This window comes from Lemur catta, chromosome 6 (genome assembly GCF_020740605.2).
Source record: "Lemur catta isolate mLemCat1 chromosome 6, mLemCat1.pri, whole genome shotgun sequence".
Classification (NCBI taxonomy): domain Eukaryota; kingdom Metazoa; phylum Chordata; class Mammalia; order Primates; family Lemuridae; genus Lemur; species Lemur catta.
Window position 1 is genome coordinate 579,885 of NC_059133.1, and position 27,000 is coordinate 606,884.

The 27,000-nt window shown below is 41.1% G+C and overlaps 1 protein-coding gene across 8 annotated transcripts in view; it reads right to left on the reverse strand.

Moving 5' to 3' along the window:
- PPP6R2 (protein phosphatase 6 regulatory subunit 2) overlaps window positions 1–27,000 on the reverse strand; it is a 90,820-nt gene that overhangs the window by 39,148 nt on the left and 24,672 nt on the right. For 7 of the 8 annotated variants that reach the window (XM_045555339.1, XM_045555340.1, XM_045555335.1 and 4 more), the window contains one exon: window positions 11,737–11,864. The exons of the other annotated variant lie outside the window; for it this stretch is intronic. The gene's annotated coding sequence lies outside the window, so the exon portion shown is untranslated. The remainder of the gene's footprint in view (window positions 1–11,736; window positions 11,865–27,000) is intronic. 8 annotated transcript variants of the gene reach the window in all.

The window sequence follows — 27,000 nt, forward strand, 5'->3', positions numbered from 1 at the left end:
ACGCCATTTACATAGAATGTCTAGAATAGGCAAATCCATACAGACAAAACATAGATTAATGGTTACCTTAGGCAGGGAGGACAGAAAGGCTGGGAGGAAATGAGAAGTAAGGGGCTCCTTTCTGAGGTGATGAAAATGTTCTAAAATTGTGATGATGGTGGCACAATTCTGTGAATACACTAAAAGCTATTGAATTGTATATTTTAAATGACTGAATTTTAGAGTGTGTAAAGTTTATCTCAATAAATTGTTTTTTAAAATCCTATGTGCCTCAAAGTAAATAACATATCCATAAAAACCCCTTAAGATAAAAAAGTCATTAAGAGATATTCACAATGGAATAGCAAAAATATTACATATCAAAATTTCTGAGACACAGCGATAAGCATACTTTAGAAAAGAATGTATAGTGAGAAAGGTTAAAACTAGATAAAATAATCAATTCACTTGAAGTTAGAAAACAACAGCAAAATAAACTAAAAGATTAAGAAAGAATAAATATACTAACATGAGTCAATGAGACAGGAAATTTAAAAAGTGAGATTACCTAAACTAAAAACTCATTGTTTGAAAAAATAATTAAGTACTCTCACTTCCCCCTATTGGACTGGCCAGATCACTGGCAGTGCTGGAGGACAGGCGGGAGGAGCAGCCTCATACACTCTGGACAGCAGGGATGGGGTCGCTGCTTTAGGGTAACCATGACAGCACTTACTGAATTCACCAGTGCCCACTCCCGGCCCGGCAACCCCACTCCTGCCCACCGGAGGATCACGCAGGAAGATGAGGTGGAGAGAGTGCACAGCTAGAGACAGTACAACGTGGATGAATCTTGAAAACATGGAGCTGAATGAAACAGAATCAAGTCCATAACACAATACATCTATATAATTTAAAATACATGTGCCAACAATATGCATTTATAGGAATACACACATAAAGGACACACATGAAACATATCACAGTGATCGCCTGTAGCGAGAGGACTAGAGACTGAAGGAAACACCAAGGCAGCCAAGGGCCCTGTCACCGAGGAGGAGCAGGGCCTCCTGGACGCACAGACACAGTTAACTCCGCCCACACTCAGAGGTTCCAAAAGGGAAAAGGAGAGAATGGGGATAAGGATGTTGGACTGAAATACACTAAGTCTGCCCAGTGTCTGTGTAGCCACAAGAGTAATTTCATCGGAGGACAGTTCACCGGCGTGCTTTTCTCTCGCCACAGCTGTTCAGCATCCCTCCAGGCAAGGAGGAACCAAGGTCCAAGTCCTAATTCCCACCTCAGCACTGTGCCCAGGTGACTGGTGACTGGGGTTTTGTTTGTTTTTGTTTTTGTTTTTTTTATGTTTTCTTTCATTTTAACTTATTTTGGGAAGTTTCACACGAGCCTAACAGTAGAGAGGGCAGTGCAACGAGCCCCCAAGTGCCCACTCAGGCTCCACAGTGACCAACTCACAGCCCATCCTGTCTGGCCTAAACGATCGCTCCCTACCCATCCCAATTACTAATCCACTTCATTGCCCAGGCTGCTTCCGAAATGCTGTCCAGCGTCATCCACCACTGTCCTGAGTCTGTTCTGATGCTTATCGGGTCCCCTCACGTAAGTGGTCTTTTTTGCTCACGTGCAGCCCAGGCAGCATCACGCAGAGTCGTCTACCCCTTCTCCACCGGCTGACAACAGGGACAGCTGAACTGCTCTGTGGGACACCAGCACCTCAAATATAGGCCCAGGGACCCCACGTGCCAGCCCGTGGACCACAAGTGCCTTCATGGTAGGGTCAGGTCACACATTTTATGAATTCAATCAAAGATTCCTGAGGACTTAAATATGGAACAAATCCTATACAACAAAACCAAAATTAAACCCAAATAACCATCACCATATTACTCACTTATTAATAACTTTTGAAATTTAAAATAATAAACTGAGTTAACATCTAAACTAAGTTAACATCAGCTTATTTATCCCTAAGTGATAAAACAGAAAGTTTAGTAAGGATATCCATATTGTAACAAGAACAAGATATATAAGGGCTTCTGAGAAACCATGACATTTTTAGAGTCAGTGTTCCAACTGGATCACTAACTTTCTACTCCCTAAATCTAGTCCCAAGGGACCTGTTTGTAAAAGTTAGCTGAGCACAGTTGTTTTAAGACTGAATATAGGGCTGGGCAAGGTGGCTCACACCAGTAATCCCAGCACTCTGGGAGGCCGAGGTGGGATGATCGCTTGAGCTCAGGAATTTGAGACCAGCCTGTGTAAGAGTGAGACCCCAGCTCTACTAAAAACAGAAAAATTAGCCGGGCATGGTGGCACATGCCTGTAGTCCCAGCTCCTTGGGAGGCTGAGGCAGGAGGATCGCTTGAGCCCAGGAGTTGGAGGTTGCAGTGAGCTATGATGACGCCACTGCACTCTAGCTGAGGTGACAGAGTGAGACTCTGTCTCAACAACAACAACAAGACTGGATTTTGCAGGCCAGTAAACTTCTTTTGTCTTTTAATTTAGAAAATTTACAGAGGGTTACCAACTTTTTAACTCTGCCAAGCAAGGAGGTAGGAGGGAGAGAAACAGAAAGAAAAGGAGACACAAAGGAGGAAAGGAAAAGAAAGAAGAGGTAAACTGCCATCAACAATTACCTTACTTTCAGAAAACAATGACTTTTTTTTTTGGAGGCAGGCTCTTGCCCTGTCACCTGGGTTAGAGTGCAGTGGCATTAGCAGTGGTATCGTCATAGCTCACTGCAACCTCCAACTCCTGGCCTCAAGTGACCCTCCTGCCTCAGCCTCCCAAAGTGCTAGGATTATAGGCGTGAGCCACCGTGCCTAGCCTGGAAAACAATGACTTTTTAATATCAAAAAAAGGCAGACCATAATCTCAGGATTGAAGAAAATGCTCTACTTGGAAAAAAATGTCATTTTAAGAAAAACTCACCTCATTACACTTATTTTGCTCATCTTGCCAGTATTAAATTCTGGTATTTGAGAAACTCTACTTACAATAGCACTGATGATTGAAATAAAACTGGTTAATTTAGGTTGGCCACTGCCTCACTAGTTTATACCAGTACACTTTGCTATGCCACTAAATCAAAAATTTATATATAACAAGAATATTTCCATGTTTCTGTCAGCTATCCATGAATTCTAAGAAATACTCAAAAATGGTCCCATCAGCGGCTCCTTTAAGAGTTCCCTGCGCTGGCACTGGTTTAGCTGCAGCTGATTTCACCGTCAAAGAACTGTGACCTGGTTCCAGAGCGTTTATGCACACAGCACAGCATCTTCAAACATCTCTCACATCTAGGCGGCTACACTCCACCCTCCACAGAGATGCCAGCACCTCCTCGCTTGGCCTCGGCTGCAGGGAAGGCCTTGATTTCCCTACCTTACATGACCCACAGGTCACCACTGGCAGCATCTTTAGAACGAACAACTGGCTCATGAACTGGCTTGGTGATCGGAGACATCTCTGACTATACCTGCGGAGCTAACAGGGCAGAAGGATTCCTCTCACCGCCTGACAACCATCCTCAGTAAGCCGTCTGGGGTGCCAAGCCCAGGATCACCAGCGTCTCCACTCCCATCCAACAGCCAAATGAATGGAACCTGAAGTTCTGCTTCTTTATTTACTTTTTCAGGTTGGAAAAACCATCAGACAGAAGGTAGGTTTCAAGCAGAAATGTTGCCCATATGATCACAGAGTTCCATGAAAGAGCCCTTCAAAAAAGAACATTCTGTGGTAGAGACTGTTGCTAAGAGCAAATTAGAATCTGAAATGCCCTATTACCTCTCTGGCCACAAATCAGTTCTTTTTTTCTTTTAAAGATTTACACTTGAGCCCGGGAGCTTGAGACTACGGTGAGCTATGATGACACCACTGCACTCTGATGCAGACAACAGAGTAAGATCTTGTCTCAAAAAAAAAAAATTATGATCAAAGTCTTGGCTCTGCTGTGTGACCCTGAGGCCAGTTTCATGAGCTCTCATGCCCCAGTTTCCTTATCTGTACAATGGGGACAATAAGTACCCCCATCTCACAGGATTGAGACAAGGATTAACCGAGTTACTCCATGAAAAGGGCTTAGAGAAGTTCCCAGCATATTTTATTCTCAAAGACCCTAACTGTAAAGAAGAGAAGGAAACAGAGATAAGGTCATTGCGCCCACGGAGGACAGCCCAGTGGTGGCCAGAGTGGTGACCTGTGTGCCTCTCTTCCCAGTCCCACCTCCAGGGCATCACACTGCTAGCGCAAGTTGGACATGGCAGGAGTGTTAACACCATGGAAATCAGTAAAAGCTGCAAACCAGGAGGGCTTTCCCTCTCCCACAGAGCCAATTGTTAAACATTTACCAATATACCACTAGATAGGCTGAAAGCTTGAATCCCACTGGCCTGAAAAAAAACGGCAATGAATATTTGTACAATCAGTCAAAGAATAACTGAGACCATGTCTATTATTGGGTCTAATTTTATTCCACTGGGAAAAAAAGATGAGAAAAAAAGTCTAACTTTAAAAAGGGGATGGAGTGGGGCAAATAGGTAAATAAAAATCCAAAATCAGAAGTAAAAACAGGAAATAACCACAAGCATAAAGGCAAATTAAAATAACTACAGAAGAATAATATATACAAGTCTATGTGAATGCATTCAAAGAAAGCCTGAGCTGTCTGAGGCTGCTGAAGATACACCCCAGCCCTGTACAGGCTGCGGCTCCAGCTGCTCCAGAGGTTGCAAAGAACTGTGGCTTGAGTGAGGTCGTGTACAGCCTGCTTCACAGGCTGCGAGGCTCTGAGGGACCCCCCAGGACACCAGCGTATGTGCTGGTTCCCAGAACAGACTAAGAGCTCCTTCAGGACAGGGGCTGTGACAGCCCTTCATATCCCTAGGGCATAACTCCAGGCTTGACATACAGCTGGCATCCTCTATAGCTTTAGTGAATCAATGAATACATTAAGTCCTCAAAGGCTGCCTCTTCCCCAGATGGTAATGGGGGTGCAGCGGAAGAGCAGGGCAGACAGGAACATGGGGCTGGGATCCACATACACCCCTACCTACATACCCCAGGCAGGTGTGGGAGAATTCCACTGCCCCCAATTTCCATTCTTCCTCTCTCCAACAGTAACAATTCTATTAATAGTTCAGTACATGGCCACCGTCCTTAAGCCTAACTTTTCCAGCCTTCCTTGCAGCCAGCTATAATCATGTGACTAAACTCTGGCCAGTGGGATGGGAGTGGAAGTAACACTGGAAGCTCAAGTCTTCCTGGTGTGAGGTTCCTTGGTTCTTCTGACCCTTCCACCTACTGGGAGAGCAAGAACCGGAGCAACCTCCCAGGTCCATGAGTGGAAGCCACAGGTTGAAGCCACAGGAAGAAGGCCACCTAGCAGCCTAGATGTTAAGTGGGGGAAAGGTACTCCACCTCATTCAAGCCGTTGTTCTCCTCTCTGTTGCAGCAGCTCAGTCTGTACCTAAATATAATTTGAGCAAGCTTCTTAATCTCCCCAAGTGCTTAGGTTTAAATATTTATCCCTCCAAAACTCACGTTGAAACTTAATCCCAATGCAGCAGTATTGAGAGGTGGGGCAGTTAAGAGGTGATTGGGTCATGAGGGCTCTGCCCTCGTGAATGGATTAATCCACTCATGGATTAATGGATTAATGGGTTATCATAAGAGTGAGGACTGGCAGCTTCACCAGAGGAAGAGAGACCTGAGCCAGCACGTCAGCAGGCTCAGCCCCTCACCATGGATGCCCCGCCCCACCCTGGGACTCTGCAGAGTCCCCACCAGCAAGAAGGCCCTCACCAGATGGGGCCTCTTTTGGACTTCTCAGCCTCCATAACTATAAGAAATAAATTCCTTTTCTTTATAAATTTCTTAGTTTCAGATATTCTGTCATAAGCAACAGAAAACAGACTAAGACACTGATCTTCAGCATTTTCACCTATAAAATGGTAACACTCTCTTCAAAAGGTTATAGGAGTTACATAATGCACCTGGCATAGAATAAGTGCTCAACATATAGTCCCTGAATTTACTGAATGAATGGGAGAAGGGATGTGTGGTAACTGACATGTATCATAAGCTCAAGAGTATTCATTTCTTCTCCTTTTAAAATTAGTTTTAATGCTCACCCTCTCATTTCCCAGTGGCAGAAAAACACAGCATGAGAGGAGGCAGCTGTGCCCTCCTGGCTTTCCATCCAGAAGAGGATGGCCCCAGGAACCCACTGAGAGCAAGAAGAGCAGGCACAAGACAGGCCTGGGGCCGGGTATGATGCTGCCTCGTGCTCCTTCCTGACCACTGCACCCACCACACCAGGGAAGCAATCTTTCTCTGTTATTGTAAGATGCTACTCTCTGGTCTGCAGTTGTATGTTTGGGAAAATTTGAGCAACTCAAAAAATAAAAATAAAAAACTAAACCAAAATTAGTTAATCCTTTCCCAAAACAGCAGAATCAGACTTCCAAAGAGACTCGTGATGAAAGCACATGGTTTAATAATGAGACCAGAACCACAGGCAAAAACCAAGAAACCTGGGCAAATCAGAATTGACGAGCACCCTACCAATACCCAAACCACCAGCATATCAGCTTTCAAAACAATGTCTTGATGACATCCTTGACACATGGAATGAATTAGAATTCTTAAACAGAGTCTTCAGTATTCATGGACTTTTTCACTTTCTTATAATTTTAAAATCAGCCTGTCAGTTCTACTCTTCTCTCCACCCCACCCCAAAACCTCTTGGGTTTTTGATTGGGACCATGTTGGATTTCTAGATTAGTTTGAGGAAAAGTGGCATATTTACAACACTGAGTTTTCCAACCCCAAACCAAGGTATATCTGTCCATGTATTCAAGTCTTCTTTAAGCTTCTCTCAAAATTGCTCTCCACAGAAGTTCTGCACATCTTTATTCCTTTTTTTTTTTTTTAAGAGACAGGGTGTCATTCTGTCACCCAGGCTAGAGTGCAGGGGCGTAATCATAGCTCACTGCAACCTCCAACTACTGGGCTAAAGCAATCCTCTCACTCAGGCCTCCCAAAGTGTTGGGGATTACAGGCATGAGACATTGCATTCAGCCTTTTCCCCCCTTTTTCTGATTTACTGGGCTAGCTAAAACCTCCTTTACATTCCTCAACAGAAGTGGTAAAAGCAAGCACTCCATATTCTTTCTACTTTCAAAGGGAAAGTTTTCAATGAAGCATTATTAAGTTAGTCGTTGCCAAAAAAATTTTTTTTTGCAACTTTTCTTTACAAGAATAAAGGATGTCAAGCTGGGCATGGTGGCTCCATGCCAGTAATCCCAGCACTTTGGCAGGCCAAGATGGGAAGATCACTTGAGGCCAGGAGTTCAAGACCAGCCTGGGTAACACAGTGAGACACCCGTCTCTACATACATACATACATAAATAAAGTTCCACTACTTTCTCTTCACTACTTTGGAAGTTGTATACTGTTTCTATTCTTATAGATAGTGGTTCCTTAGAATTTGTAAATGGTACACTTATTAAAATCTACAGTCAATCCTAATCTCAGCTATTACAAAGACTAGAATGCTTTAACTTCATTTACCCACCTTCCTGACTTATACATTACTGTTTCATGTATTATGTAATTCTACCTTGATTTCACCCCATAAACATTACTGTTACTAAACAATTAATGTTCATTTACATTTGCTATATATAAACTATTAGATATATGTTACATTTTCATTCTTTCTTGAATTGCAGTTCTTCCACTTGAGAACACTGTTTTCTGCCTAAAGCCTATTCTTTAGAACAAATAAAGGACTGTCTTAGTCTGTTCCTGCTGCTATAACAAAATCTCACAGACTGGGCAATTTATGAATAACAGCAAATTATTTCTCCCAGCTCTGGAGGTTGGGAAGTCCAAGAGTGAAGAGCCAGCAGACTGGGGGCCTGGTGAGGGCCCGTACCCCACAGACAGCACTTTCTCAGTGTCCTCGCACGGCTGGAGAGACCACCAGACTCTCTCATGCCCTTTGCTGAGGCTCTAACCCCATTCGTGAGGGTGCAGCCCTCATGATCCAGCCACCTCCCAAAGGTCCCACACTGAATACTACTGCACGGGGATTAGGTTTCAGCACAAACTTTGGAGGGACACAAACATTCAACCACAGTAGACTGCTAGTGAAACTCTGTTTTTATTTTCCTAAAAATGCCCTTATTTCATCCTCATTTTTGAAAGATAATTTTGCCCAATATAAAGTTAGAAATTAGCAATTGTTTACTTTCAGCACAATGAAGATAGTATTCCACTGGCTTTTTGCTTCCATTGCTGCACTTAAGAAATCAGCCCTCAGTCTGTTGCTCAGATGAAATTAATCTGTCTTATTCTTCAGGTTTAAGATCCCTCTTTGTCCTTGGTGCTTTGCAGTTTTATTCTTTTTTGACTAGCTATAAATTTTCTTCTTATTTATCTTGCTCACCATTCACTTGTCTTCTTAAATCTACAAACTTCTCTCACCAAATCAGGAAAATTGTAGTCTTTATCTTTTCTAATAATAAATCTGCCCATTCTCTTTTTTCTCCTTATAGAACACCAGTTACATGGACATTAGACATTCTCCCTTCATGCTCCAAGCCACTTAACCTCTATTCTGTGTTTCCCACCTTTTCTCTACGCTTCATTCTGGGTAATTTCTTCAGATCTATTTTCTAATTCACTGATTTTCTCTTCAATGTATACATTTTGTAATTAAACCCATCCACTGAATTCTTTAACACTGGATATCATGTTCTTTATTTCTAGAAGTTCTATTTGGTTCTTTTTCAAATATTCTAGATTACCTTTTATAGTTTCCTACAGATTTTTTATTTTGTTAAGTATTTATTTTATTTATTTAAAAATAAGAAGCACTACTGTTTAAGGAAGACATCTTCTTCCAAGAGCAACTTGTTTGCATTTAGGATTCACTAATCCTCCTTCCTCCAGACAGCCCACTGGCCCCACCTGCTGCTCATGTCTGCTGACCTGGGTTTCCTTGGTTTCTGCCCTGTGGGCCCACCTACGGAGCCTTCCGGGCAGTCAGTGTGCTTGCAGTTTGTAGTCCCAGCCACCAAGGAGGCTGAGAAAGGGTGGCTTGACCCCAGGAGACCACCATGGACAAAAGTGAGACGCTGTCTTAAAGTATTTTTAAAAATAAAAAATACTGTGTGGGGGGAAAAAAAAAGAAAAAAAAGCACACTTATTTTACAGTCTGTTTCTGATAATTCCAATATCTGAAGTCTTTGAGGGTCTGTCTCTACTGGTTTTAACTCATGGTGCCTTGTTTCCTTCTTTCCTTTCCTTTTTGTCTGTGCGCTACTAATCATTGTCTTTTAAAAATATCTGTAGGGATTTTTTTGTATCTTATGATGGAGGTAACTTCCTCCAGAGACGTTTTATGTCTGCTCCTGTCAGATGCCTGAAAGCCCTACCAAGCCAGAAACACCTTAAATTAAATTCATGCTTGATTTCCCTAACTACCAGACAATGTAAACCTGGGCTAAAATCCCCACAAAGGCCAATCTATCGCCACAGTTCTCAGAGACAGGTTTTTTTCCCCCCTTTTCTTTTTTTTTCTGCTACATTTAGTAAAAAGACAACCACATGGGGGCAGGGAATGAAGTGAGGCGAGTGGTTTGTCCTTACCTCGAGGAATTTCATTTAACGTGGGGAGGGTCTCCTTTTGGCTCCTTGCCTAGCCAGGGCTGCAGATCTTAGCTAAGGTTCTTTTCACCCTACAGGTCTTATAAAATCAAAGCCCCACTTTGTCCACTTCAGCAAATGCCCTCAGGGCAAAGGCAGATTCCATCCAAAGATGTTCAAATTACCTTTCTCAGCTCTTACTTTCAGTTAGATTTTCATCTAGAACTTCTTTGCCATATTGTCAGTTCTTTGATTTTTTTTTTTTAATCCAACAATTTTAGTTGTTTTCTATGGGGTGGGGAAGTAGAAGGTGGTCCAAATAACCCAGGCTAACATTCTCAAAAACATAAAACCTTGCCGTTTTTCTTGCAAAACTTATCTGATACACAATTATATTGAAATTTATATTCTTTCATCGCTTTAAGGAATTATTCTACTTTCTACTGGCTTCTGTTCATGTTGATGAGATATCTGCTGTCAACCTAGTTGATGTTCCACTTTAGGTAATCTATTTTTTACCTTTATCTTAACATCCTCTTTTCCTCTTTTTTTTTTTTTTTTTGAGACAGAGTCTCACTCTGTTGCCCAGGCTAGAGTGCCATGGCATTAGCCTAGCTCACAGCAACCTCAACCTCCTGGGCTCAAGCAATCCTCCTGCCTCAGCCTCCCGAGTAGCTGGGATTACGGCATGCACCACCATGCCCAGCTAATTTTTTCTATATATTTTTAGTTGTTCAGCTAATTTCTTTCTATTTTTAGTAGAGACGAGTCTCGCTCTTGCTCAGGCTGGTCTCGAACTCCTGAACTCAAACAATCCACCTGCCTCGGCCTCCCAGAGTGCTAGGATTACAGGTGTGAGCCACCGCGCCTGGCCCCTCTTTTCCTCTTTGGTGCTATACAATTTCAATGTCTGGGTGGGTGTGTGTGTTTAATATTGCTTGGGACATACTGTGCTTCTTAAATCTATGGATTTATGTCTTATATTAGTTTCTGAAAAGTTCAAAACTTAATATTTTAAATGATAACTCTCCTCCATTTTCCCTATTTTTTTCATTCTGGAGTTCCAACTACACATTTACTTCCATCTCCAGTGTTGTACTTTGGATAATTTCTTCACATATGTTTCCATTTACTAATTCCATCTTCATCTGTATTTAATCTGTTTAATACATATATTGAGTTTTTACTTTCAACTTTTTTAATTTCTGAAAGTTCTATTTGGATCATTTTAATATTTTGATTTTTGTTACTAATTTTTGTTTTCTTTTGCATTTCTTTAAACATTTCATACATAATTAGTATATATACTGCATCTGATTATTCAATATCTAGAAGCCTTAGGGCATCTAATTATGCTAACTCTTCCGTATAATGGCTTGTATGTGTATGTGTACGTGTGTGTGTGTGTGTGTGTACGTGTATTTTGATTATAAGCTCAAGTTTGTTTAAATTTAATCTATAGAAATCTTGAGGACCTACACTGAACATGCTTTCCTTGGAAGATCTATGTTTTCTTTAGCAAGAAGCAAAGGGGAATTATCATAATGCTCACTGGTCCTTTTTCTTTTTTCTTTTGCCCTTTGCAGAGTTTATCTTAATTTTTAATGCACCAAAGTGTTCACAAGAAATTATATTTATTGTAATTTATCCAGTATCTAATTGGATTGTAATGGAAGTGCCTTTTAAGAGAATCTAATACTGCTGGAAGCAGAAGTCTCTCCCTCCCTTTTTCAACTTCTACATGAGTGTATGCCCTGAATGGCAACCGTGACAGTGTCTATGCCCTATCTCACATGTTCCCTGCAAGTAAGATACAATATACACTTCACTACCTACGTGCGACTGTCCCCATTTTATATAGATTACACGTTGGCTTGGAGAGACCAAGTAACCTGCCCATACAGATTATCTTAAAACCAGACACAGGAGGATCAAAAAACAACCAAAAGACAGTAGGTCATAAGCACACCTTCAAAACTAAATTTTTTGCTGTCATGCATCTTCGAAGTTCCACCAATACAGTATATTTGTGTAAATTACACAATAAAGCAGAATCAAATTGAAAAGGAAACTTATCTTACCGTCTGTGGAAACTTCTTATTTAAATCTTGTATTTAGGCAAAACAGAAAAACATTTGTAGTTTTTTTCTTGGAGTATATGCAACTTCAAGAAAAATTTTTTCATTCAGTAGATTTATAATCTCTTTACCTGAAAAATAAGAGGAAAAAACTTATTTTAAGTTCTTCCTTTGTAAAGTTAACAAAATGGCAGGCAAAAAAAAAAAGGAAACCAAAAACAGTACCTTTACTTGGTATTCAAACTATCAGAACATTTCATGATTAACAAACTAAAGACTCCCTTGTATTTGCTTGTTCCAAAGAGATTGATACCAATGACCTAAACCCAGTCTATGTCTAGTTAACAGGCTCAGTGGTTAGAATATCACACTGAAGAATCAAAGGACGTGTGAAGGATTTCTACAGTAGTTTCCAGTTTCATAGCTATAAATGATCACCATCAAGAAACACATATCCCCAGTCACAAGATGACTAGACAGCTCCCTGACAGCCCATCACAATTTCTAGAAGAAAAGCACTCAAAGTTGTGGTCTTCAAATACCATTTCCAAATAAAGCAACTGGCATTCCTAGGCAAAGTAACATACAAAGCATGTGTTAGTGGAGCTTGGGACTGTTCATTTTGTATTTGCTTGACAGGCATGACTTTATCTTTTGAAAATTATACTTTAGCAGTGGAGAGGGACAATTACTCTAGAATATGAGACTTAAGAGCATCAAATGTAATATGTACATCTTGTTTGGGTCCAATCAGAGCAAATCAACTAGAAAAAGATATTGTTGAAGCTATTGGGGAAATCTGAATATGAACTGCTATTAGATGACAGTAACAAATTACCGTGCATTTTCTCAGCTATAATAACAACATGGTACTTATATTTTCAAAAATAAAAACTTCCCTTTTCTGTTAGAGAAAAATGAGCTATTCGTGGGTGAAACAACATTATTTCTGGGATTTGATTTTAAAATACTCCACCAGAGAACAAAAACTAAAAAAACTTAAGAGGGAGAAGGACAGATTAAAAAAAAAGATCGGCAAAGTATAGATCAGTGTTTTCTGTGTTATATAAAAAGCAAGTGTAGTATTCCATTACCATGTGGCTTAGGGATTTATTTATTTTTTTAAATCAACCACGTTAGCTGGGACTAGACTCCCTAGAATCCATCAATGGAAAAGTAACATTTAAAAATGCTTTTGGTAATTCAAATTACAGTTTTAAAAAGTGCTTAAGAGCTGGTATTTTCTAAATGCTTCTGTTTATTATTCCAGAAGCATTACGGTACCAGTGCCAAGTACCATTCTTGCAAATTATTCTTTTATATAACTGACCAGTGCTTATTTAATGAAAACAGATGCATATAAATAATTATTGACAGTAGGTTATAGTTGTTGGCCTAAAAATCACACTGGAATATGGGACTTGTTTGCATTTCCATAATGAGGACAAAAAATCAAACAAAACCAAACCAGAAATGACACAGATGTAAAATATTGCACTTAATAATTTGGGGATGGGCCAGGCACAGTGGCTCATGCCTATAATTCCAGCACTTTCAGAAGCCAACTCAGGATGATTGCTTGAAGCCAGCAGTTCAAGACCCACCTGAGCAAAAAGGCAAGACCCAGTCCCCCCCCAAAAAATTTAAAGCTTAGCCAGGCATGGCTGTTTGTACCTGTGGTCACAGCTACACAGGAGGCTGAGGCAGGAGGATTGCTTGAGCCCAGGAGTTCAAGGTTACAATGAGCTGTGATCACACTATTGCACTCCAGCCTAGGTGACAGAGCAAGACTCTGTCTCTATAAATAAATAAATAAAAACTGGAGGGATGGGTAGAGTATTATGTTTAAATTAGAGTTGTTATCAGTTATGAGCCCCTCAGAAATTTTAAGAAGTTTCTATTTTAAAAGAGATCTGATTTTTAGCTCTTGAAAGCATTTGTCACTTAAATTTCCAAAATGATTAAAATTCTTTTATTTTTAAATTAGGATTGCCAATACCTTGAATTTGAGAAGGGTTTCTTAGAAATAGCTCCTACGTTTAAACTTTTTTCTTTAAAATGCAGTATTAGATATTAACTTTTACACAGTTCTGAGCACTGTTAATATCTGGAAAGTATTTTGAGAGATCAAGGGAAAGTTAAACATTCCAAATTTAACATGAATACACTTCTTTTTGATTCAGAAAATAAAAGTGAATTTTTATTTTACTTTGATTTAAAGTAAAAAGAAAGTACTCATCATTATTGAAGCTGGGTGATGAGTACATGGGTGTTCATTATGTTTTTTCTACCTTTGTGCATTTTTAAAATTCACATAAAATCAAACAAAAAAAGGTAATCCAAGTTGTGCCAGTAACCCAGGAATAAGTCAGTGTTATCAGCTTCTAAAACAGGTAATTCTTTTTATACCTAACATTTCATAATTAAAAGTATTAAGCTAAATAACTCAAAATTGGCTTTTCGGCACTTTAGATATAGTTTTCAAAATAAGGAAGTGTTTCTATAATGTTGACCTTAGGCCTGTTTATTCTGATATTGAATCAATGGTTTTATAACATACATCTTCTTGACAGATTCTACGCACTGTGAGCTGGAGAAAGACTGTGTACCTGTGGTCCTAAACAGCACAGTTCAAGAGAGGCACGAAGCCCCAGGAAGGAGCGAGCGATGCCTTCTCCTTCATGGGCACACACCCTGAGCATCCACCCCCATCCTCTGCCCCCAGCTCCCTTGGCTACATCACCGTTTCCTGCACCCTCCTGCTGCAGGGTGTGAGCCTCCTTTCACCCGTGTCCTCCAGCCCAGACTCTGTGGTCACTAAAGGAGGATCTTCGATCCCTTTCTTCTGACCATGCCCTCAGGATCTCATTCTGTAGCCCTAGATTTTTCTAGGGAATCTTTCTCTCAAGCCCTATCCCCATCTCCTTCCCTAAACACACCAATTTCTTTGATGTCCATGCAGGAAAAAGTCACTTCTGCTCTCCCACCCAGGCATCCCAACCGGAGAGGGGGTCAGCATTCTCCTAAGTTCCCATGGATATTTCTGGACCAGCTTATGCCTTTGTTCAAAAACCTCTACTTTTGATATTTTTGCTTCTGGCCAAGGTGGAATGACAGGGACCAGATTTACCTTCCTACCTGCAACAACTTTTTTAAAAAAGGATAAAATATATGAAGCATTGGTTTTCAAGACACTGGACATCAGGCAATGAAGAACCAAGATCCTTGAAAGAAAGGAAACAAGAGGAGCCCGACAGTTGCCCAGCTTTCCACAGCCACGGCCCAAGGGAGAAGAACCAGGTGGAGCCTGGCAGCCTCTTGAGTTGAAAAAACAGAGCTGGGGGTGCAGAGAGGGTGGGGGGCTGGAGTTCACAAGCAGAATACTGGAGAGGGCAGAGCGGCACAGAGCACGCTCCAGACCTGCAGAGGCTATCAACTCTCCAGCCTGCAGCTGAGCACTGATCAGTGCATGTATGAGGAAAGCACTCGAGCCAGGACAGCATCACTCAAAAAGGTTAGTAGGAACACAGGGCGAAGGGTAGATCCTTGTCCTGCCAGTCAGAGTGGAAAACCTCATCATCCACAGGGCACTGGACGTAGTATCCAGAAGACTCTTCCTCAGTGGTGGGCAAATTAGCCCTACATTAACCACTCTGGTTTCACCTAACAAAGCTTAAATACAACACTTACCAGAATCAAAATGTTTCCAAGTAATTTACCTTATCCCAGAACAAAGGTCAAGAATATTTACAGGAATACAAAATACTCAGCATCCAACAAGATAAAATTCACAATGTCTGGGCATCCAATCAAAAAGTACCCGGCATACAAGGTAGCATGAAAACACAAACCATAATGAGGAGAAAATCAAACAAAACCACCCCAGAAATATCACAGATGAATTAACAGACAAGGACAAATAGTTGCTATAAATGCATCCCATATCTTCAAAAGCCCAGAAGAAGGATTAGACATGTTAAGTAGAGAAATCGAAGATAGACAAAGACTCAAAGAGAATCATAAAAATACTCTTAATCCAAAAGGATGCAAAAAAAGAGGAAAAGAGAACAAAGAACACACCGTACTTCTCCTACGAGCTTGTACACAGAACAGTGTTTAATTTCAGTGTAGTAAAATTATCACTTTTTTCCTATATAGTTTGTCTTATTTTTACAAAATCCTTCCTACTATCTCGAGGTTAAGCGGGATCACCACACAACATAGCTTTGGCATCTTTCCTCATCCTCACCCCTGATTCACTAACTACACCAAAACTCACTACTACCTAAATAAGTTGTGTGAAATAAAATAGAACCTTAAGCCCCACAGCTGACTGAATGGACCCCCTCTTGGCCAAGGAAACCCAGAAATACCCTAAAGCTGAGTTGCTGGCCCTGAGCAGGGAGGTCACACAGCCTCGTCATGCCCCTCCCTTCTTGGAGATGTCCCTGTAACTCGTTACCAGGCCCAAGGCTTTGCAAGATGAAGTTTAAGTCACACCTGCAGGTCCTCAATTTACTTAACAGAGCACTTGAGTCTGAGTCTATGTCCGGTGGCTTGTCTCTGATTAACAGACGTCCTTATCTTAATACATTCCAAGCCTTTAGACAAAGCTTCATTTCTTTAACCAATTACAAATCAAAGAATCTTTAAACCCACCTATAACCTGTAACCCCCCGCCTGGAGATGTCCTACCTTTTCAGGCCAAACCAATGTACGCCTTCCATGTATTGATTTATGACTTTACATGTAATTCCTGTCTCCCTGAAATGTACACACCAAACTGTGTCCCAACCACGGTGAGAACACTTGCTCAAGGCTTCTTGGGCGTGGCTCTCTGAACCGTGCTCACACCTACTCAGCTCAGAATAAACCTCCTTAAATTATTTTAGAGTTTGGGTTCTTTTCTGTTGACAAGAATGTCTCTCACAGCTAATACCTCTGCAGATACGGTTCCCTCTGCCTGGAATGCCCTCTTCCCACTCTCTCTATTTGGCAAACTCCTGCCTGCTCTTCATGTTTGAAATTCAACGACAACCGCCTTTGCCAACCTTTCTGAGTCTTTCCCCAGTGCTCTCACAAGATGCTGTTTATACCTTTTAGAGAATTACATTATAAAAACCTAGTTTTAAATATTTTTATTTTTAATTACCAAATTTTTAAAACATTTTAAAAGGTCCAGAGAAGAGTATAACAAATATCCATGTATTAAGATTTAATAAATATTGTCCAGGCACGGTGGCTCACGCCTATAATCCTAGCACTCTGGGAGGCCGAGGCGGCTGGATTGCTTGAGGTCAGGAGTTCAAGACCAGCCTGAGCAAGAGCGAGACCCGGTCTCTACTAAAAACAGAAAGAAATTATATGGACAGCTAAAAATATCTACAGAAAAAATTAGCCAGGCATGGTGGTGCATGCCTGTAGTCCCAGCTACTCGGAAGGCTGAGGCAGAAGGATTGCTTGAGCCCAGGAGTTTGAGGTTGCTGTGAGCTAGACTGACGCCACGGCACTCACTCTAGCCTGGGCAACAGAGCGAGACTCTGTCTCAAAAAGAAAAAAAAAAAAAAAGATTTAATAAATATTAACATTTGTTCATATGCCTCCTACTTAAAACATTTCTAACACCCTGAAGAATCCAGCAACTCACTCACAGTATCATAATTTCATTTTTACTACTTACATATCTACAAATGATACATTGTTTTAAAAATATATTCAAATACTTTTATAATACATTCATGTGCTTTCCAATTTTTTAAGCTCACCTTATAATTTTGAAAATTATCTATATTGAAACAGGCAGGTAAATTCTTTCATTTTAAACACTATAGACACTATTCCTTTATATAAAAAGGTATTTTTTACCCATTTCCCTGCTGAGGTACTTTTAGGTTGTTTCCAACTTGTCACCACCACAACAAGGTTGCCTGAATATTGTGCATATGTCTCCTTTTGCACAGGGTGTTTCTCAGCTTTTATTTGCCTGGAGGTGGAAAAAGTCGCAGGATACAGGCTTTCATCGTTACTAGACACCACTCAGTCACTCTCCAAGGGCTTGATTAAATCGATTTGCACTCCCCTCCACTCATTCCCATTCCCCACGCTGCCTGCCCTTGGCATTGTCAGACTTTCATTTTTGTTATTTTGATGAGTATAAAGTGGAATTCTCATTTTAATTTGCACTTCCATTATAATTAGTGAGGCTGAGCATCTTTTCATAGGTTTATTGGCCATTCGGGTTTCTTCTTCTGTGTATTAATTCTTCATATTTTTGCCCATTTTTATATTGGGCAAGCACTTACTGCTTAAGAGTTCTTTATGTAGCCTAGTTACTAGTCCTCTGTGGATTATATGCATGGTAACTAAAACATTTTCTTCCAATTTGTGGCTTATCTCTCAATTCCACCTTAATTCCATATATATCATCTTTTGATGTACAGAAGTGTTGAATTTCAATGTAGTAAAATTATCACTTTTTTCCTTTATAGTTTGTCTTATTTTTACAAAATCTTTCCCACTATGTTGAGGAGATAAAGACATTCTGTACTTCTAAAAATTTTAATTCTTTCATGTTTACATCTTAAATCTACTTATAATTTGTTTTAGTGAATACGCAGTGGTAAAAAATCTAATCTTTCCCCCAAAAGGACAGTTTTCCAGCCCATTTCCTGGACAGCACTTTCTTTCCTCACTGACACATACCAACACTTCCATCACACACCAAGTTCCCATGTGTACAGGGCCCTTCTAGGCTATCTTTTCAGTTGTCCTCACAGTAAGTTTTGAAAATCTGTTATGGCAACACTCCCTCCTTATTTTTCACCTCATCTTGGTTGTTCTTCACCCTTTACTCTAACAAGTGAGTTTCAGGATCAGCCTTACAAATTCCATGGAAGAATCTGTCGAGATTATAATTGGAATTGCAGTGAATTTAGAGATTAAATTTGGGGAACTAATATTGTTAAAATACTGAAAGTTCTCAGCCATTTAACATAATATATCTTGCCTTTTACTCAAGTTTTATTGTATGTCTTTCAGCATAATTTTATAACTTTCTTCATAAAGGTCTTGAACATTGTTTTGGTTAGACACATTCCAAGGTTCCCTACATTTTGGATGCTATTTAATAATACAAACTAAATCTTTTTAAAATCACATTTTTATAATTCAGCAACTTTGCTGAACTCTCATTGGCGTCATGCCTCCTAGATTTTCTATGTAGAAACCTGAAAAAAATGATAATTTTGTATAATTCTTGCTTCTTTTTCTTTTAACTAGACTGGGTAGGACTCCCACTGTAAAATTGAACAAAAAACAGTAAGAGTAAACATCTACTCTTGTTTTTGACTTTAAAGAAAATGCAACTAAAATTTCACCACTAAGCACTACACTATATTAAGGCAATTCTCAGTACTACTAGTTTTCTAACAGTTTTGTACTGAATGCTGAAATTTACTGAATGCCCTTTCTTTCTTTCTTTTTTTTTTTTTGAGATAGAGTCTCACTCTGTTGCCCAGGCTAGAGTGCTGTGGCATCAGCCTAGCTCATAGCAACCTCAAACTCCTGGGCTCTAGCGATCCTCCTGCCTCAGCCTCCCAAGTAGCTGGGACTACAGACGTGCACCACCATGCCCAGCTAATTTTAAAATTTTTTTGTAGAGATAGAGTCTCGCTATGTTGCCCAGGCTGGTCTCAAACTCCTGGCCTCAAGTGATCCTCCCACTTCAGCCTCCCAAAGTGCTGAGATTACAAGTGTGAGCCACCACACCCAGCCTCTTTTTTCTCCTTTAATCTGCTAATGTAGTGGATAGGATTAACAGATTTACTAATGCTAACCCATCCTTGTACTCCTTAGAAAAACCCACTTGGTCAAGATGTAGTTTGGTTGGTTGCTTTTTTCTTGTATTTATGTTGTAGATTTATTTTATTTATCCTCCTCAGGATTTGTCTGGTTCATGGATTTCATCAATTTTATACATTTTTATAAATTTTCAACTATAATCTCTTTGAATATTATATCTCCCCCATTCTTTCTACATTCCCCCCCCTTTCTGGAACACCAACACATATCTGAAATCTTTTCATTCTATATTCTCATCCATCTCTTTACTTCTTGTTTTGTACTCTGGGTAATAAACACAGAGCTAAACATTTATGGAATACTGAGTAGGTGCCAGCTGCCATTGTAAGGACCTTATGTGTATTAACTCATTGAATCCTCAAAACAACCTTGTAAAAGTAAGCACTATTACCAGCACTCCTTTACAGATGAGAAAATTGAGGCCATGAAAGATTAAGTAACTGGTTCAAAGTCTCACAGCCAACAGTGTGGCTATGCAAAACAATCCTCCCACCTCAGCCTCCTGAGTAGCTGGGACTACAGGCCTGCACCACAGGCCTGGCCACAGATCTTATTTCCTAATAAGATTAATGTAATTACTGATTTGCTTTAACTTAAAATATAAAAGTAATTGTTTCAAAATAATAGCTACTACTAAGAAAAGATTACTAAATACATTTTAAGATTAATTTCCTCTTCTTTTGACCTTAAAATATATCTGAATAGGATGATATACAGCCAAAATACTATCTGTAAATCAATTGATGGTAATCCTTTCCTCTGTATGATTATGCCACCAATTTAACACAGTCAGAGTCATGGTTTGTATTTATGTTCAATGGGGAGAGCAAGGGTTGGGTCTGCTTTTGTTCTTTATTTTTATAAAATTTTTGCATGGTTCCAAGTCAAAACTACATAACAGGTGTCCCAGCCCACAGACCCACCCAATGCAGAGTGGTGGTACTAAGAGTGGAATAAACATACCAGATACCCTGCCATTCTAGAGATGTTAGAGTTCCAACTCAGGCAGAGTGGAGAAACATAATTGAGCACCCACAAGCATTCAGCTGAGACCCAGAAAGGCCATGTCTTCAGAATAAAAATTACAACCTAGATTAAAGGCCATGCCCTATGACTAAGTTCAAAACCACAATAGGCCCACCCTAGCAAAGAATAAAACCAAGTCGGAAAGGACCAAAAAGATCTCCCAGTAATTTAGCTATCTGCCAGAACAAAACTCAAGACCAGGCTGGGCGCGGTGGCTCACGCCTGTAATCCTAGCACTCTGGGAGGCCGAGACGGGCGGACTGGTTGAGCTCAGGAGTTCAAGACCACCCTGAGCAAGAGTGAGACCCCGCCTCTACTAAAAATAGAAAGAAATGATTTGGACAGCTAAAAATCTATATAGAAAAAATTAGCCGGGCATGGTGGCGCATGCCTGTAGTCCCAGCTACTCGGGAGGCTGAGGCGGAAGGATTGCCTGAGCCCAGGAGTTTGAGGTTGCTGTGAGCTAGGCTGACACCATGGCACACACTCTAGCCCAGGCAACAGAGTGAGACTCTGTCTCAAAAACAAACAAAAAAGGCTGGGCGTGGTGGCTCACGCCTGTAATCCTAGCACTCTGGGAGGCCGAGGCGGGTGGATCGCTCGAGGTCAGGAGTTCGAGACCAGCCTGAGCGAGACCCCGTCTCTACTAAAAATAGAAATAAAAATTATCTGGACAACTAAAAATATATATACAAAAAATTAGCTGGACATGGTGGCGCATGCCTGTAGTCCCAGCTACTCGGGAGGCTGAGGCAGTAGGATTACTTAAGCCCAGGAGTTTGAGGTTGCTGTGAGCTAGGCTGACGCCACGGCACTCACTCTAGCCCGGGCAAGAGAGCAAGACTCTGTCTCAAAAAAAAAACAAAAAAAAAAAAAACAAACAAAAAAAACCTCAAGACCATAATCCAGATACCAATATACAATAAAAAATTATTAGACATATAGAGAAGTAGAAAAATGTGACCATAATTTCTAAACACTTAAAAAACAACTCTCCAAAGAAACAGGCCCCAGGATGTTTCAGACCATGGAATTAGTAGAAATGGATTTTAAAGCAGCTATAATAAGTATGTTCAAGGACTCAAAGGAAAAGATAAGGCAGCTGCAGTGGTTCATGCCTGTAATGCCAACACTTTGGGAGGCCGAGGTGGGAGGATCACTTGAACTCAGGAGTTCAAGGTTACAGTGAACTATGATTGCGCCAGCACACTCCATCCTAGGTGACAGAGTGAGACCCTTTCTCCAAAAAAAAAAGGAAAAGATGGTCATAATGAGTGAAAAGATACAGAATCTCAGCAGACAAAAAGAAACCACAGAGGAAAACAAATAGCTATTCTAGAACATAAAAGTACAAGATCTGAAACAAAAATATATACTAGATAGACTTAATCAAAAGTTAGAGACTGTAAAAGTTAAAAGTGTTAGTGAACTTAAAAGACAGATCAACAGAAACTATCCAACCTGAAGAAGAGAGAAAAAAAAGACTTTTAAAACATGAAGAGCCTCAGTGCCCCCTGGGACAATTTTAAGTGGTCTATGTCTATAAGTGAAATCCCAGAAGGATATGAGAGAATAGGGCATAAAAATACATGAAGAAATTATATATAGCCAAAAAATTTCCAAATTTTATAAGAGAACCTCATAACAAAATACCTCACAGAAGTCTCACCCCTATCCCTGTCACCTGACCCTGCTCTCTTCCTCTCAATGTAACTAGTAACTATTTTTATTAATTTTCTAGTTTATTGCTTCACTGTGTCTTTTTTTTTTTTTTTTTTTTTGAGACAGAGTCTCGCTCTGTTGCCTGGGCTGGAGTGCTGTGGCATCAGCCTAGCTCACAGCAACCTCAAACTCCTGGGCTCAAGCAATCCTCCTGCCTCAGCCTCCCGAGTAGCTGGGACTACAGACATGTGCCACCATGCTCGGCTAATTTTTCTATATATATTTTTAGCTGTCCAAATCATTTCTTTCTATTTTTAGTGGAGACAGGGTCTCGCTCTTGCTCAGGCTGGTCTTGAACTCCTGAGCTCAAACAATCCGCCCGCCTTGGCCTCCCAGAGTGCTAGGATTACAGGTGTGAGCCACTGCGCCTGGCCTTCACTGTGTCTTTTTAAAGATAAAAGTAAATATGTACTTTTTTCATATTCTTTTCGATGCCTTTTGCACAAAAGAGAGCATACTACAAACACTACTCTGTGGCTTTTTCTTCTTCTTTTTTTGGTTCTGAGCCAATTATCTTGGAAGTTTTATTATTTTTTTGAGAAAGGATCTTACTCGGTTGCCGGGGCTAGAGTGCAGTGGCATCATCACAGCTCACTGCAACCTCTAACTCCTGGGCTTAAGAGATCCTCCTGCCTCAGCCTCCCGAGTAGCTGGGACTACAGATGTATAGCACCATGCCCAGCCAATTTTTCTATTTTTTGTAGAGACAGAGTCTCACTATATTGCCCAGGCTGATCTCAATCTCCTGGGCTCAAGGCATCCTCCTACTTTGGCCTCTTAAAATGCTAGGATTACAAGTGTCAGGCACCAAGCCCGGCCCACATACTAAATTTCCATATATGCATAGATGTATTTCTGGCTTTTCAAATCTGTTCTACTGGTTTGTCTATACAAATGCTAATACCACAGCATTTTAATTGTGAAGGCTTTAAATATACCTTAAGATGTGGTAGAACCAGCCACACTTCCCCCACTCCCCCAGCTCCATTCCCTCTCCCACCCCCAGCACTTCCAAGGGGAAATTTATATTACTTATTCTTCCATATGAACATTATGATAAGCTTTTCTAGCTCCAGGAAAAAAAAGTGATGGTATTTTTCTTATGATCATATCAAATTTATAAACTAACTTTAGAATTGACATTTTTATGAAACTTTCTACCTAAGAACTTGGTATATCTGTCCATTTGTTAAAGTCTGATTTGGAGTCTTTCAAGAATGCTTTACACTGTTACTCAAATAAATGTGTACATGTCTTATTAGGTTTATCAGATACAGTTTTTAGAAGATCTAATATAGTCTAAAAACAAAATAAAGGGAAAAAAGCCAATAGAGTTTGAAAGCCCCTTTATTTTTGGCTCCCTAAATTCATCATCTAAACATGAGTGAAAAAAGATTTCAGGAAAATCATACAAGAGTTAAAATAAGAGAGAATGATAAAAAATACCCACCGGAGGTCTATAATAAACAGAAAAGGACCATGATCTATGATACCTGTATTCAGGATCATCTTAGCTCCTGCCAATTCTTCCTTGATTCTTACAACAGGGAACAGGGACCCCACAAGGGTCTTCTTTTGACCATATCAAGAAAGAAGGGGACTGGGTATGGTGACTCACACCTGTAATCCTAGCACTTTGGGAGGCCAAGGTGCGAGGATCTCTTGAGGCCAGGAGTTCCAGACAAGCCTGGGCAACATAGCAAGACTCTGTCTCTACAAAATACAGATACATTAGCTGGGCGTGGTGGCACACACCTATAGTCCTAGCTACTCAGGAGGCTGAGGCGGAAGGATCCCTCAAGCTCAGGAGTTCAATGCTGCAGTGAACTATGATGACACCACTGTACTCCAGCCTGGGTGACAGAGTGAGACTCTATCTCTTGAATGAATAAAGAAAGAAAGAAAGAAAAATAAAGAAGAAAGATGAGACCTTGGGCAAATCAATTGTTTTTTCTCTGTGCCTCAGTGTCCTTGTCTGTAAAAGGAAGGTAACACCTACCCACCTAGCATACGTACAGTGAGACCTGGAAGAATAAATCAGTGTAAAGGGCTGAGAGCAACAGCTGACACATGGACAGCCTATTATTAGTAGTATTATTTTTATTATTATTAATTTATGCAAGTAACTACCAGAATTAAGTAGCTATGAGAGCTTGAAAATAGTTGCTTCTGGGGGGATGAGGGGGCACGGGCAATATACATAACCTAAATTTTTGTACCCCCACAATAAAAAAGAAAATAGTTGCTTGTATGGAATAGGACCAGGAGATGGGGAGGGCTGCATGTAAGCATTGATTTTTTTAATTAGAAGTGCTATATATTTATTACTTTGTTAACTAAAATTAATTTCCTGATCTTTATAAGAGAATACTATACACAAGTATATGGAAACATTTTCAATTCTAGAGGAAGGCATTTTCTAGCAAAATAAATAAGCAAATGGAACCAAATTGATGAGGAAACAGCAGAGACTGGATCCCAAAACAGGTGCCAGTGGTGAGCGTCTTGAGGTCAGATTCCTTCCCCTCACCAGGCTCCAGGGGGACTCCAGGCCCGTCCACAAGAGCAGAGACCAGGGGAGAGAACAGCAGGCTGGTGAGCTGCAGCTGCTGACAGCTAAGCCAGCTTCTCCTCCCTGCAGGTCCCCAGCTTGACATATGTCCCCAAGAGGAGCCCAGAAACACAGTCAAAAAGTAGAGAATCTTCCTGGGGAAAAAGCCTTGCATGAGTGTTGGGGCCATGGACCAGAAAAGCATAGCCTAGGATAACTCCACATACCAGGAAGACAGGAAGGAAAAAAAAGGAAAGCTTGTTCTACTCTTCAGTGAACATACACAAGCATTATTGCTCTGGAGTAAAAGCCATCCTTTCTTTTCTTTTTTAAATTTTTTTTAGAGACAGTCTTACTATGTTGCCCAGACTAAAGTGCAGTGGCTATTCACAGGTGTAATCACAGTGCACTACAGCTTCCAATTCCTGGGCTCAAGTGATCCTCCCACTTCAGCCTCCCAAGTAGCTGGGACTACAGGCACGTACCATCCTGCCTGGCATAAAGCTTTTCTGTGGCAATGGGGAAGTGCCCAGTCACCTGATTGCTATTCTCCTGTCACATTCTGAAACAGGGACTGCAATTCCAAGGCCTATAGAACAAGGCATGGCACTAAGCGGAGAGAAGGGAGCCGGATGGAGAAGACAGCAGACAGAGTGAAGGCTGCAACACAACAAGAAGACGTGCCCATCTGAGGGAGCAGGGTCAGACCCACGCCGGCCACACAAGAACAAGGGCATGGGACACATCTGCCAGTTTCTACAAGAAGTGCCAAGACTTCAGATTTTTTTAAATCCCAAATCTTCAAATGTTGGCAACTAATTTAATTTTTTTAACACTATGTGGGCCAATACTATGAAGAATAAGCAAAATATATCCTCAGGCCAACAGTGGCCGGGGGAGCAGTTTGCAATGACTGCTCTGCCAGAGAGCCGGCAGGCTTTCATGCCTTCCACTGACTCCGTGTCTTAGTCTGCTCAGGCTGCTGTAACAAAATAGCACAGACTGTGTCGCTTAAACAACAGATACTTATTGCTTATAGTTCTGGAGGCTGGAAGTCCAAGATCAAGGTGCTAGCCGATATGGTTGCTGATGAAGCCTGTCTTCCCAGGTTATAGACAGCTACCTTCTCGCTGTGTCCTCACAGCAGGGAGAGAGCGAGCAAGCTCTCTGGTGTCTCTTTGTATAAGGACACTAATCCCACCTTGAACCCTACCCTCATGACTTTATCTAACCTAATCATCTCCTAAAGGCCTCACCTCCAAACGTTAATATCATTACAATAGGGGTTAAGATTTCAACATATGAATTTTGGGTGGACACAAATCAGTCTATAGCACCTTGCCTGCCTTCATACCCACCCACCCCTCCTCAGTCCTGGAACCATGAGGATGAAATGAGACCTGCACGTGGAGCATCTGCCCTGCAACTGGAATACAGTCAGGACTCGGCAACTGGCAGCTCAAGCATTGTCATCCCAAGAACGGCCAGCTCATGTGGCCACACATTCCTGGGTCTTCAAGCTCCCAATGTAATGACTCTCCTCCCGGTAGCAGGAGCCCAGCTAGACTGCCACCACAGTCTCAGAAAGGTGACTTAAATGCACAGCCCCACCAGACACCTTGGGCAAAGGCTCCTTTAGGCCTCAGCCAGGCTCTCAGTGTCTCCTGGTTTTCACAAGAGTATCCTCCTGGCTGTGAGATACGTTGGAGACTCAAGCGAAAAGTGAAAACCTACCATTTGCTCACCACTAGTAACCACGCAGCCCTCCCAGTTAAGGACAGAGCTGGCCAGCATCGTGAGGATGTATCCTTATCACTAGTGCAAAGCACCCTGGCCCCCACTCTTCCCTCCTGGAGCCAAACATAGACCCCTGAGCAGCCAGAGAACCCCCTGAGCCAGGCAGGCCTGACCACATCAGGATACCCCCTGGCCAAAGACCTAGGCAGAACCTCCAGTTTCCATCACTGACCAGCTCTGCAACCTGGGGCAAGTGCACTGAATGTGTAATGCAGGTAAAAATGTGACTCCATGGCACGGAGCTGTCATGACTGCCACCACTAGCCTGGGATGGTGGCCAAAACCGGACACCTCCAAGGGGGCCCAGAGAG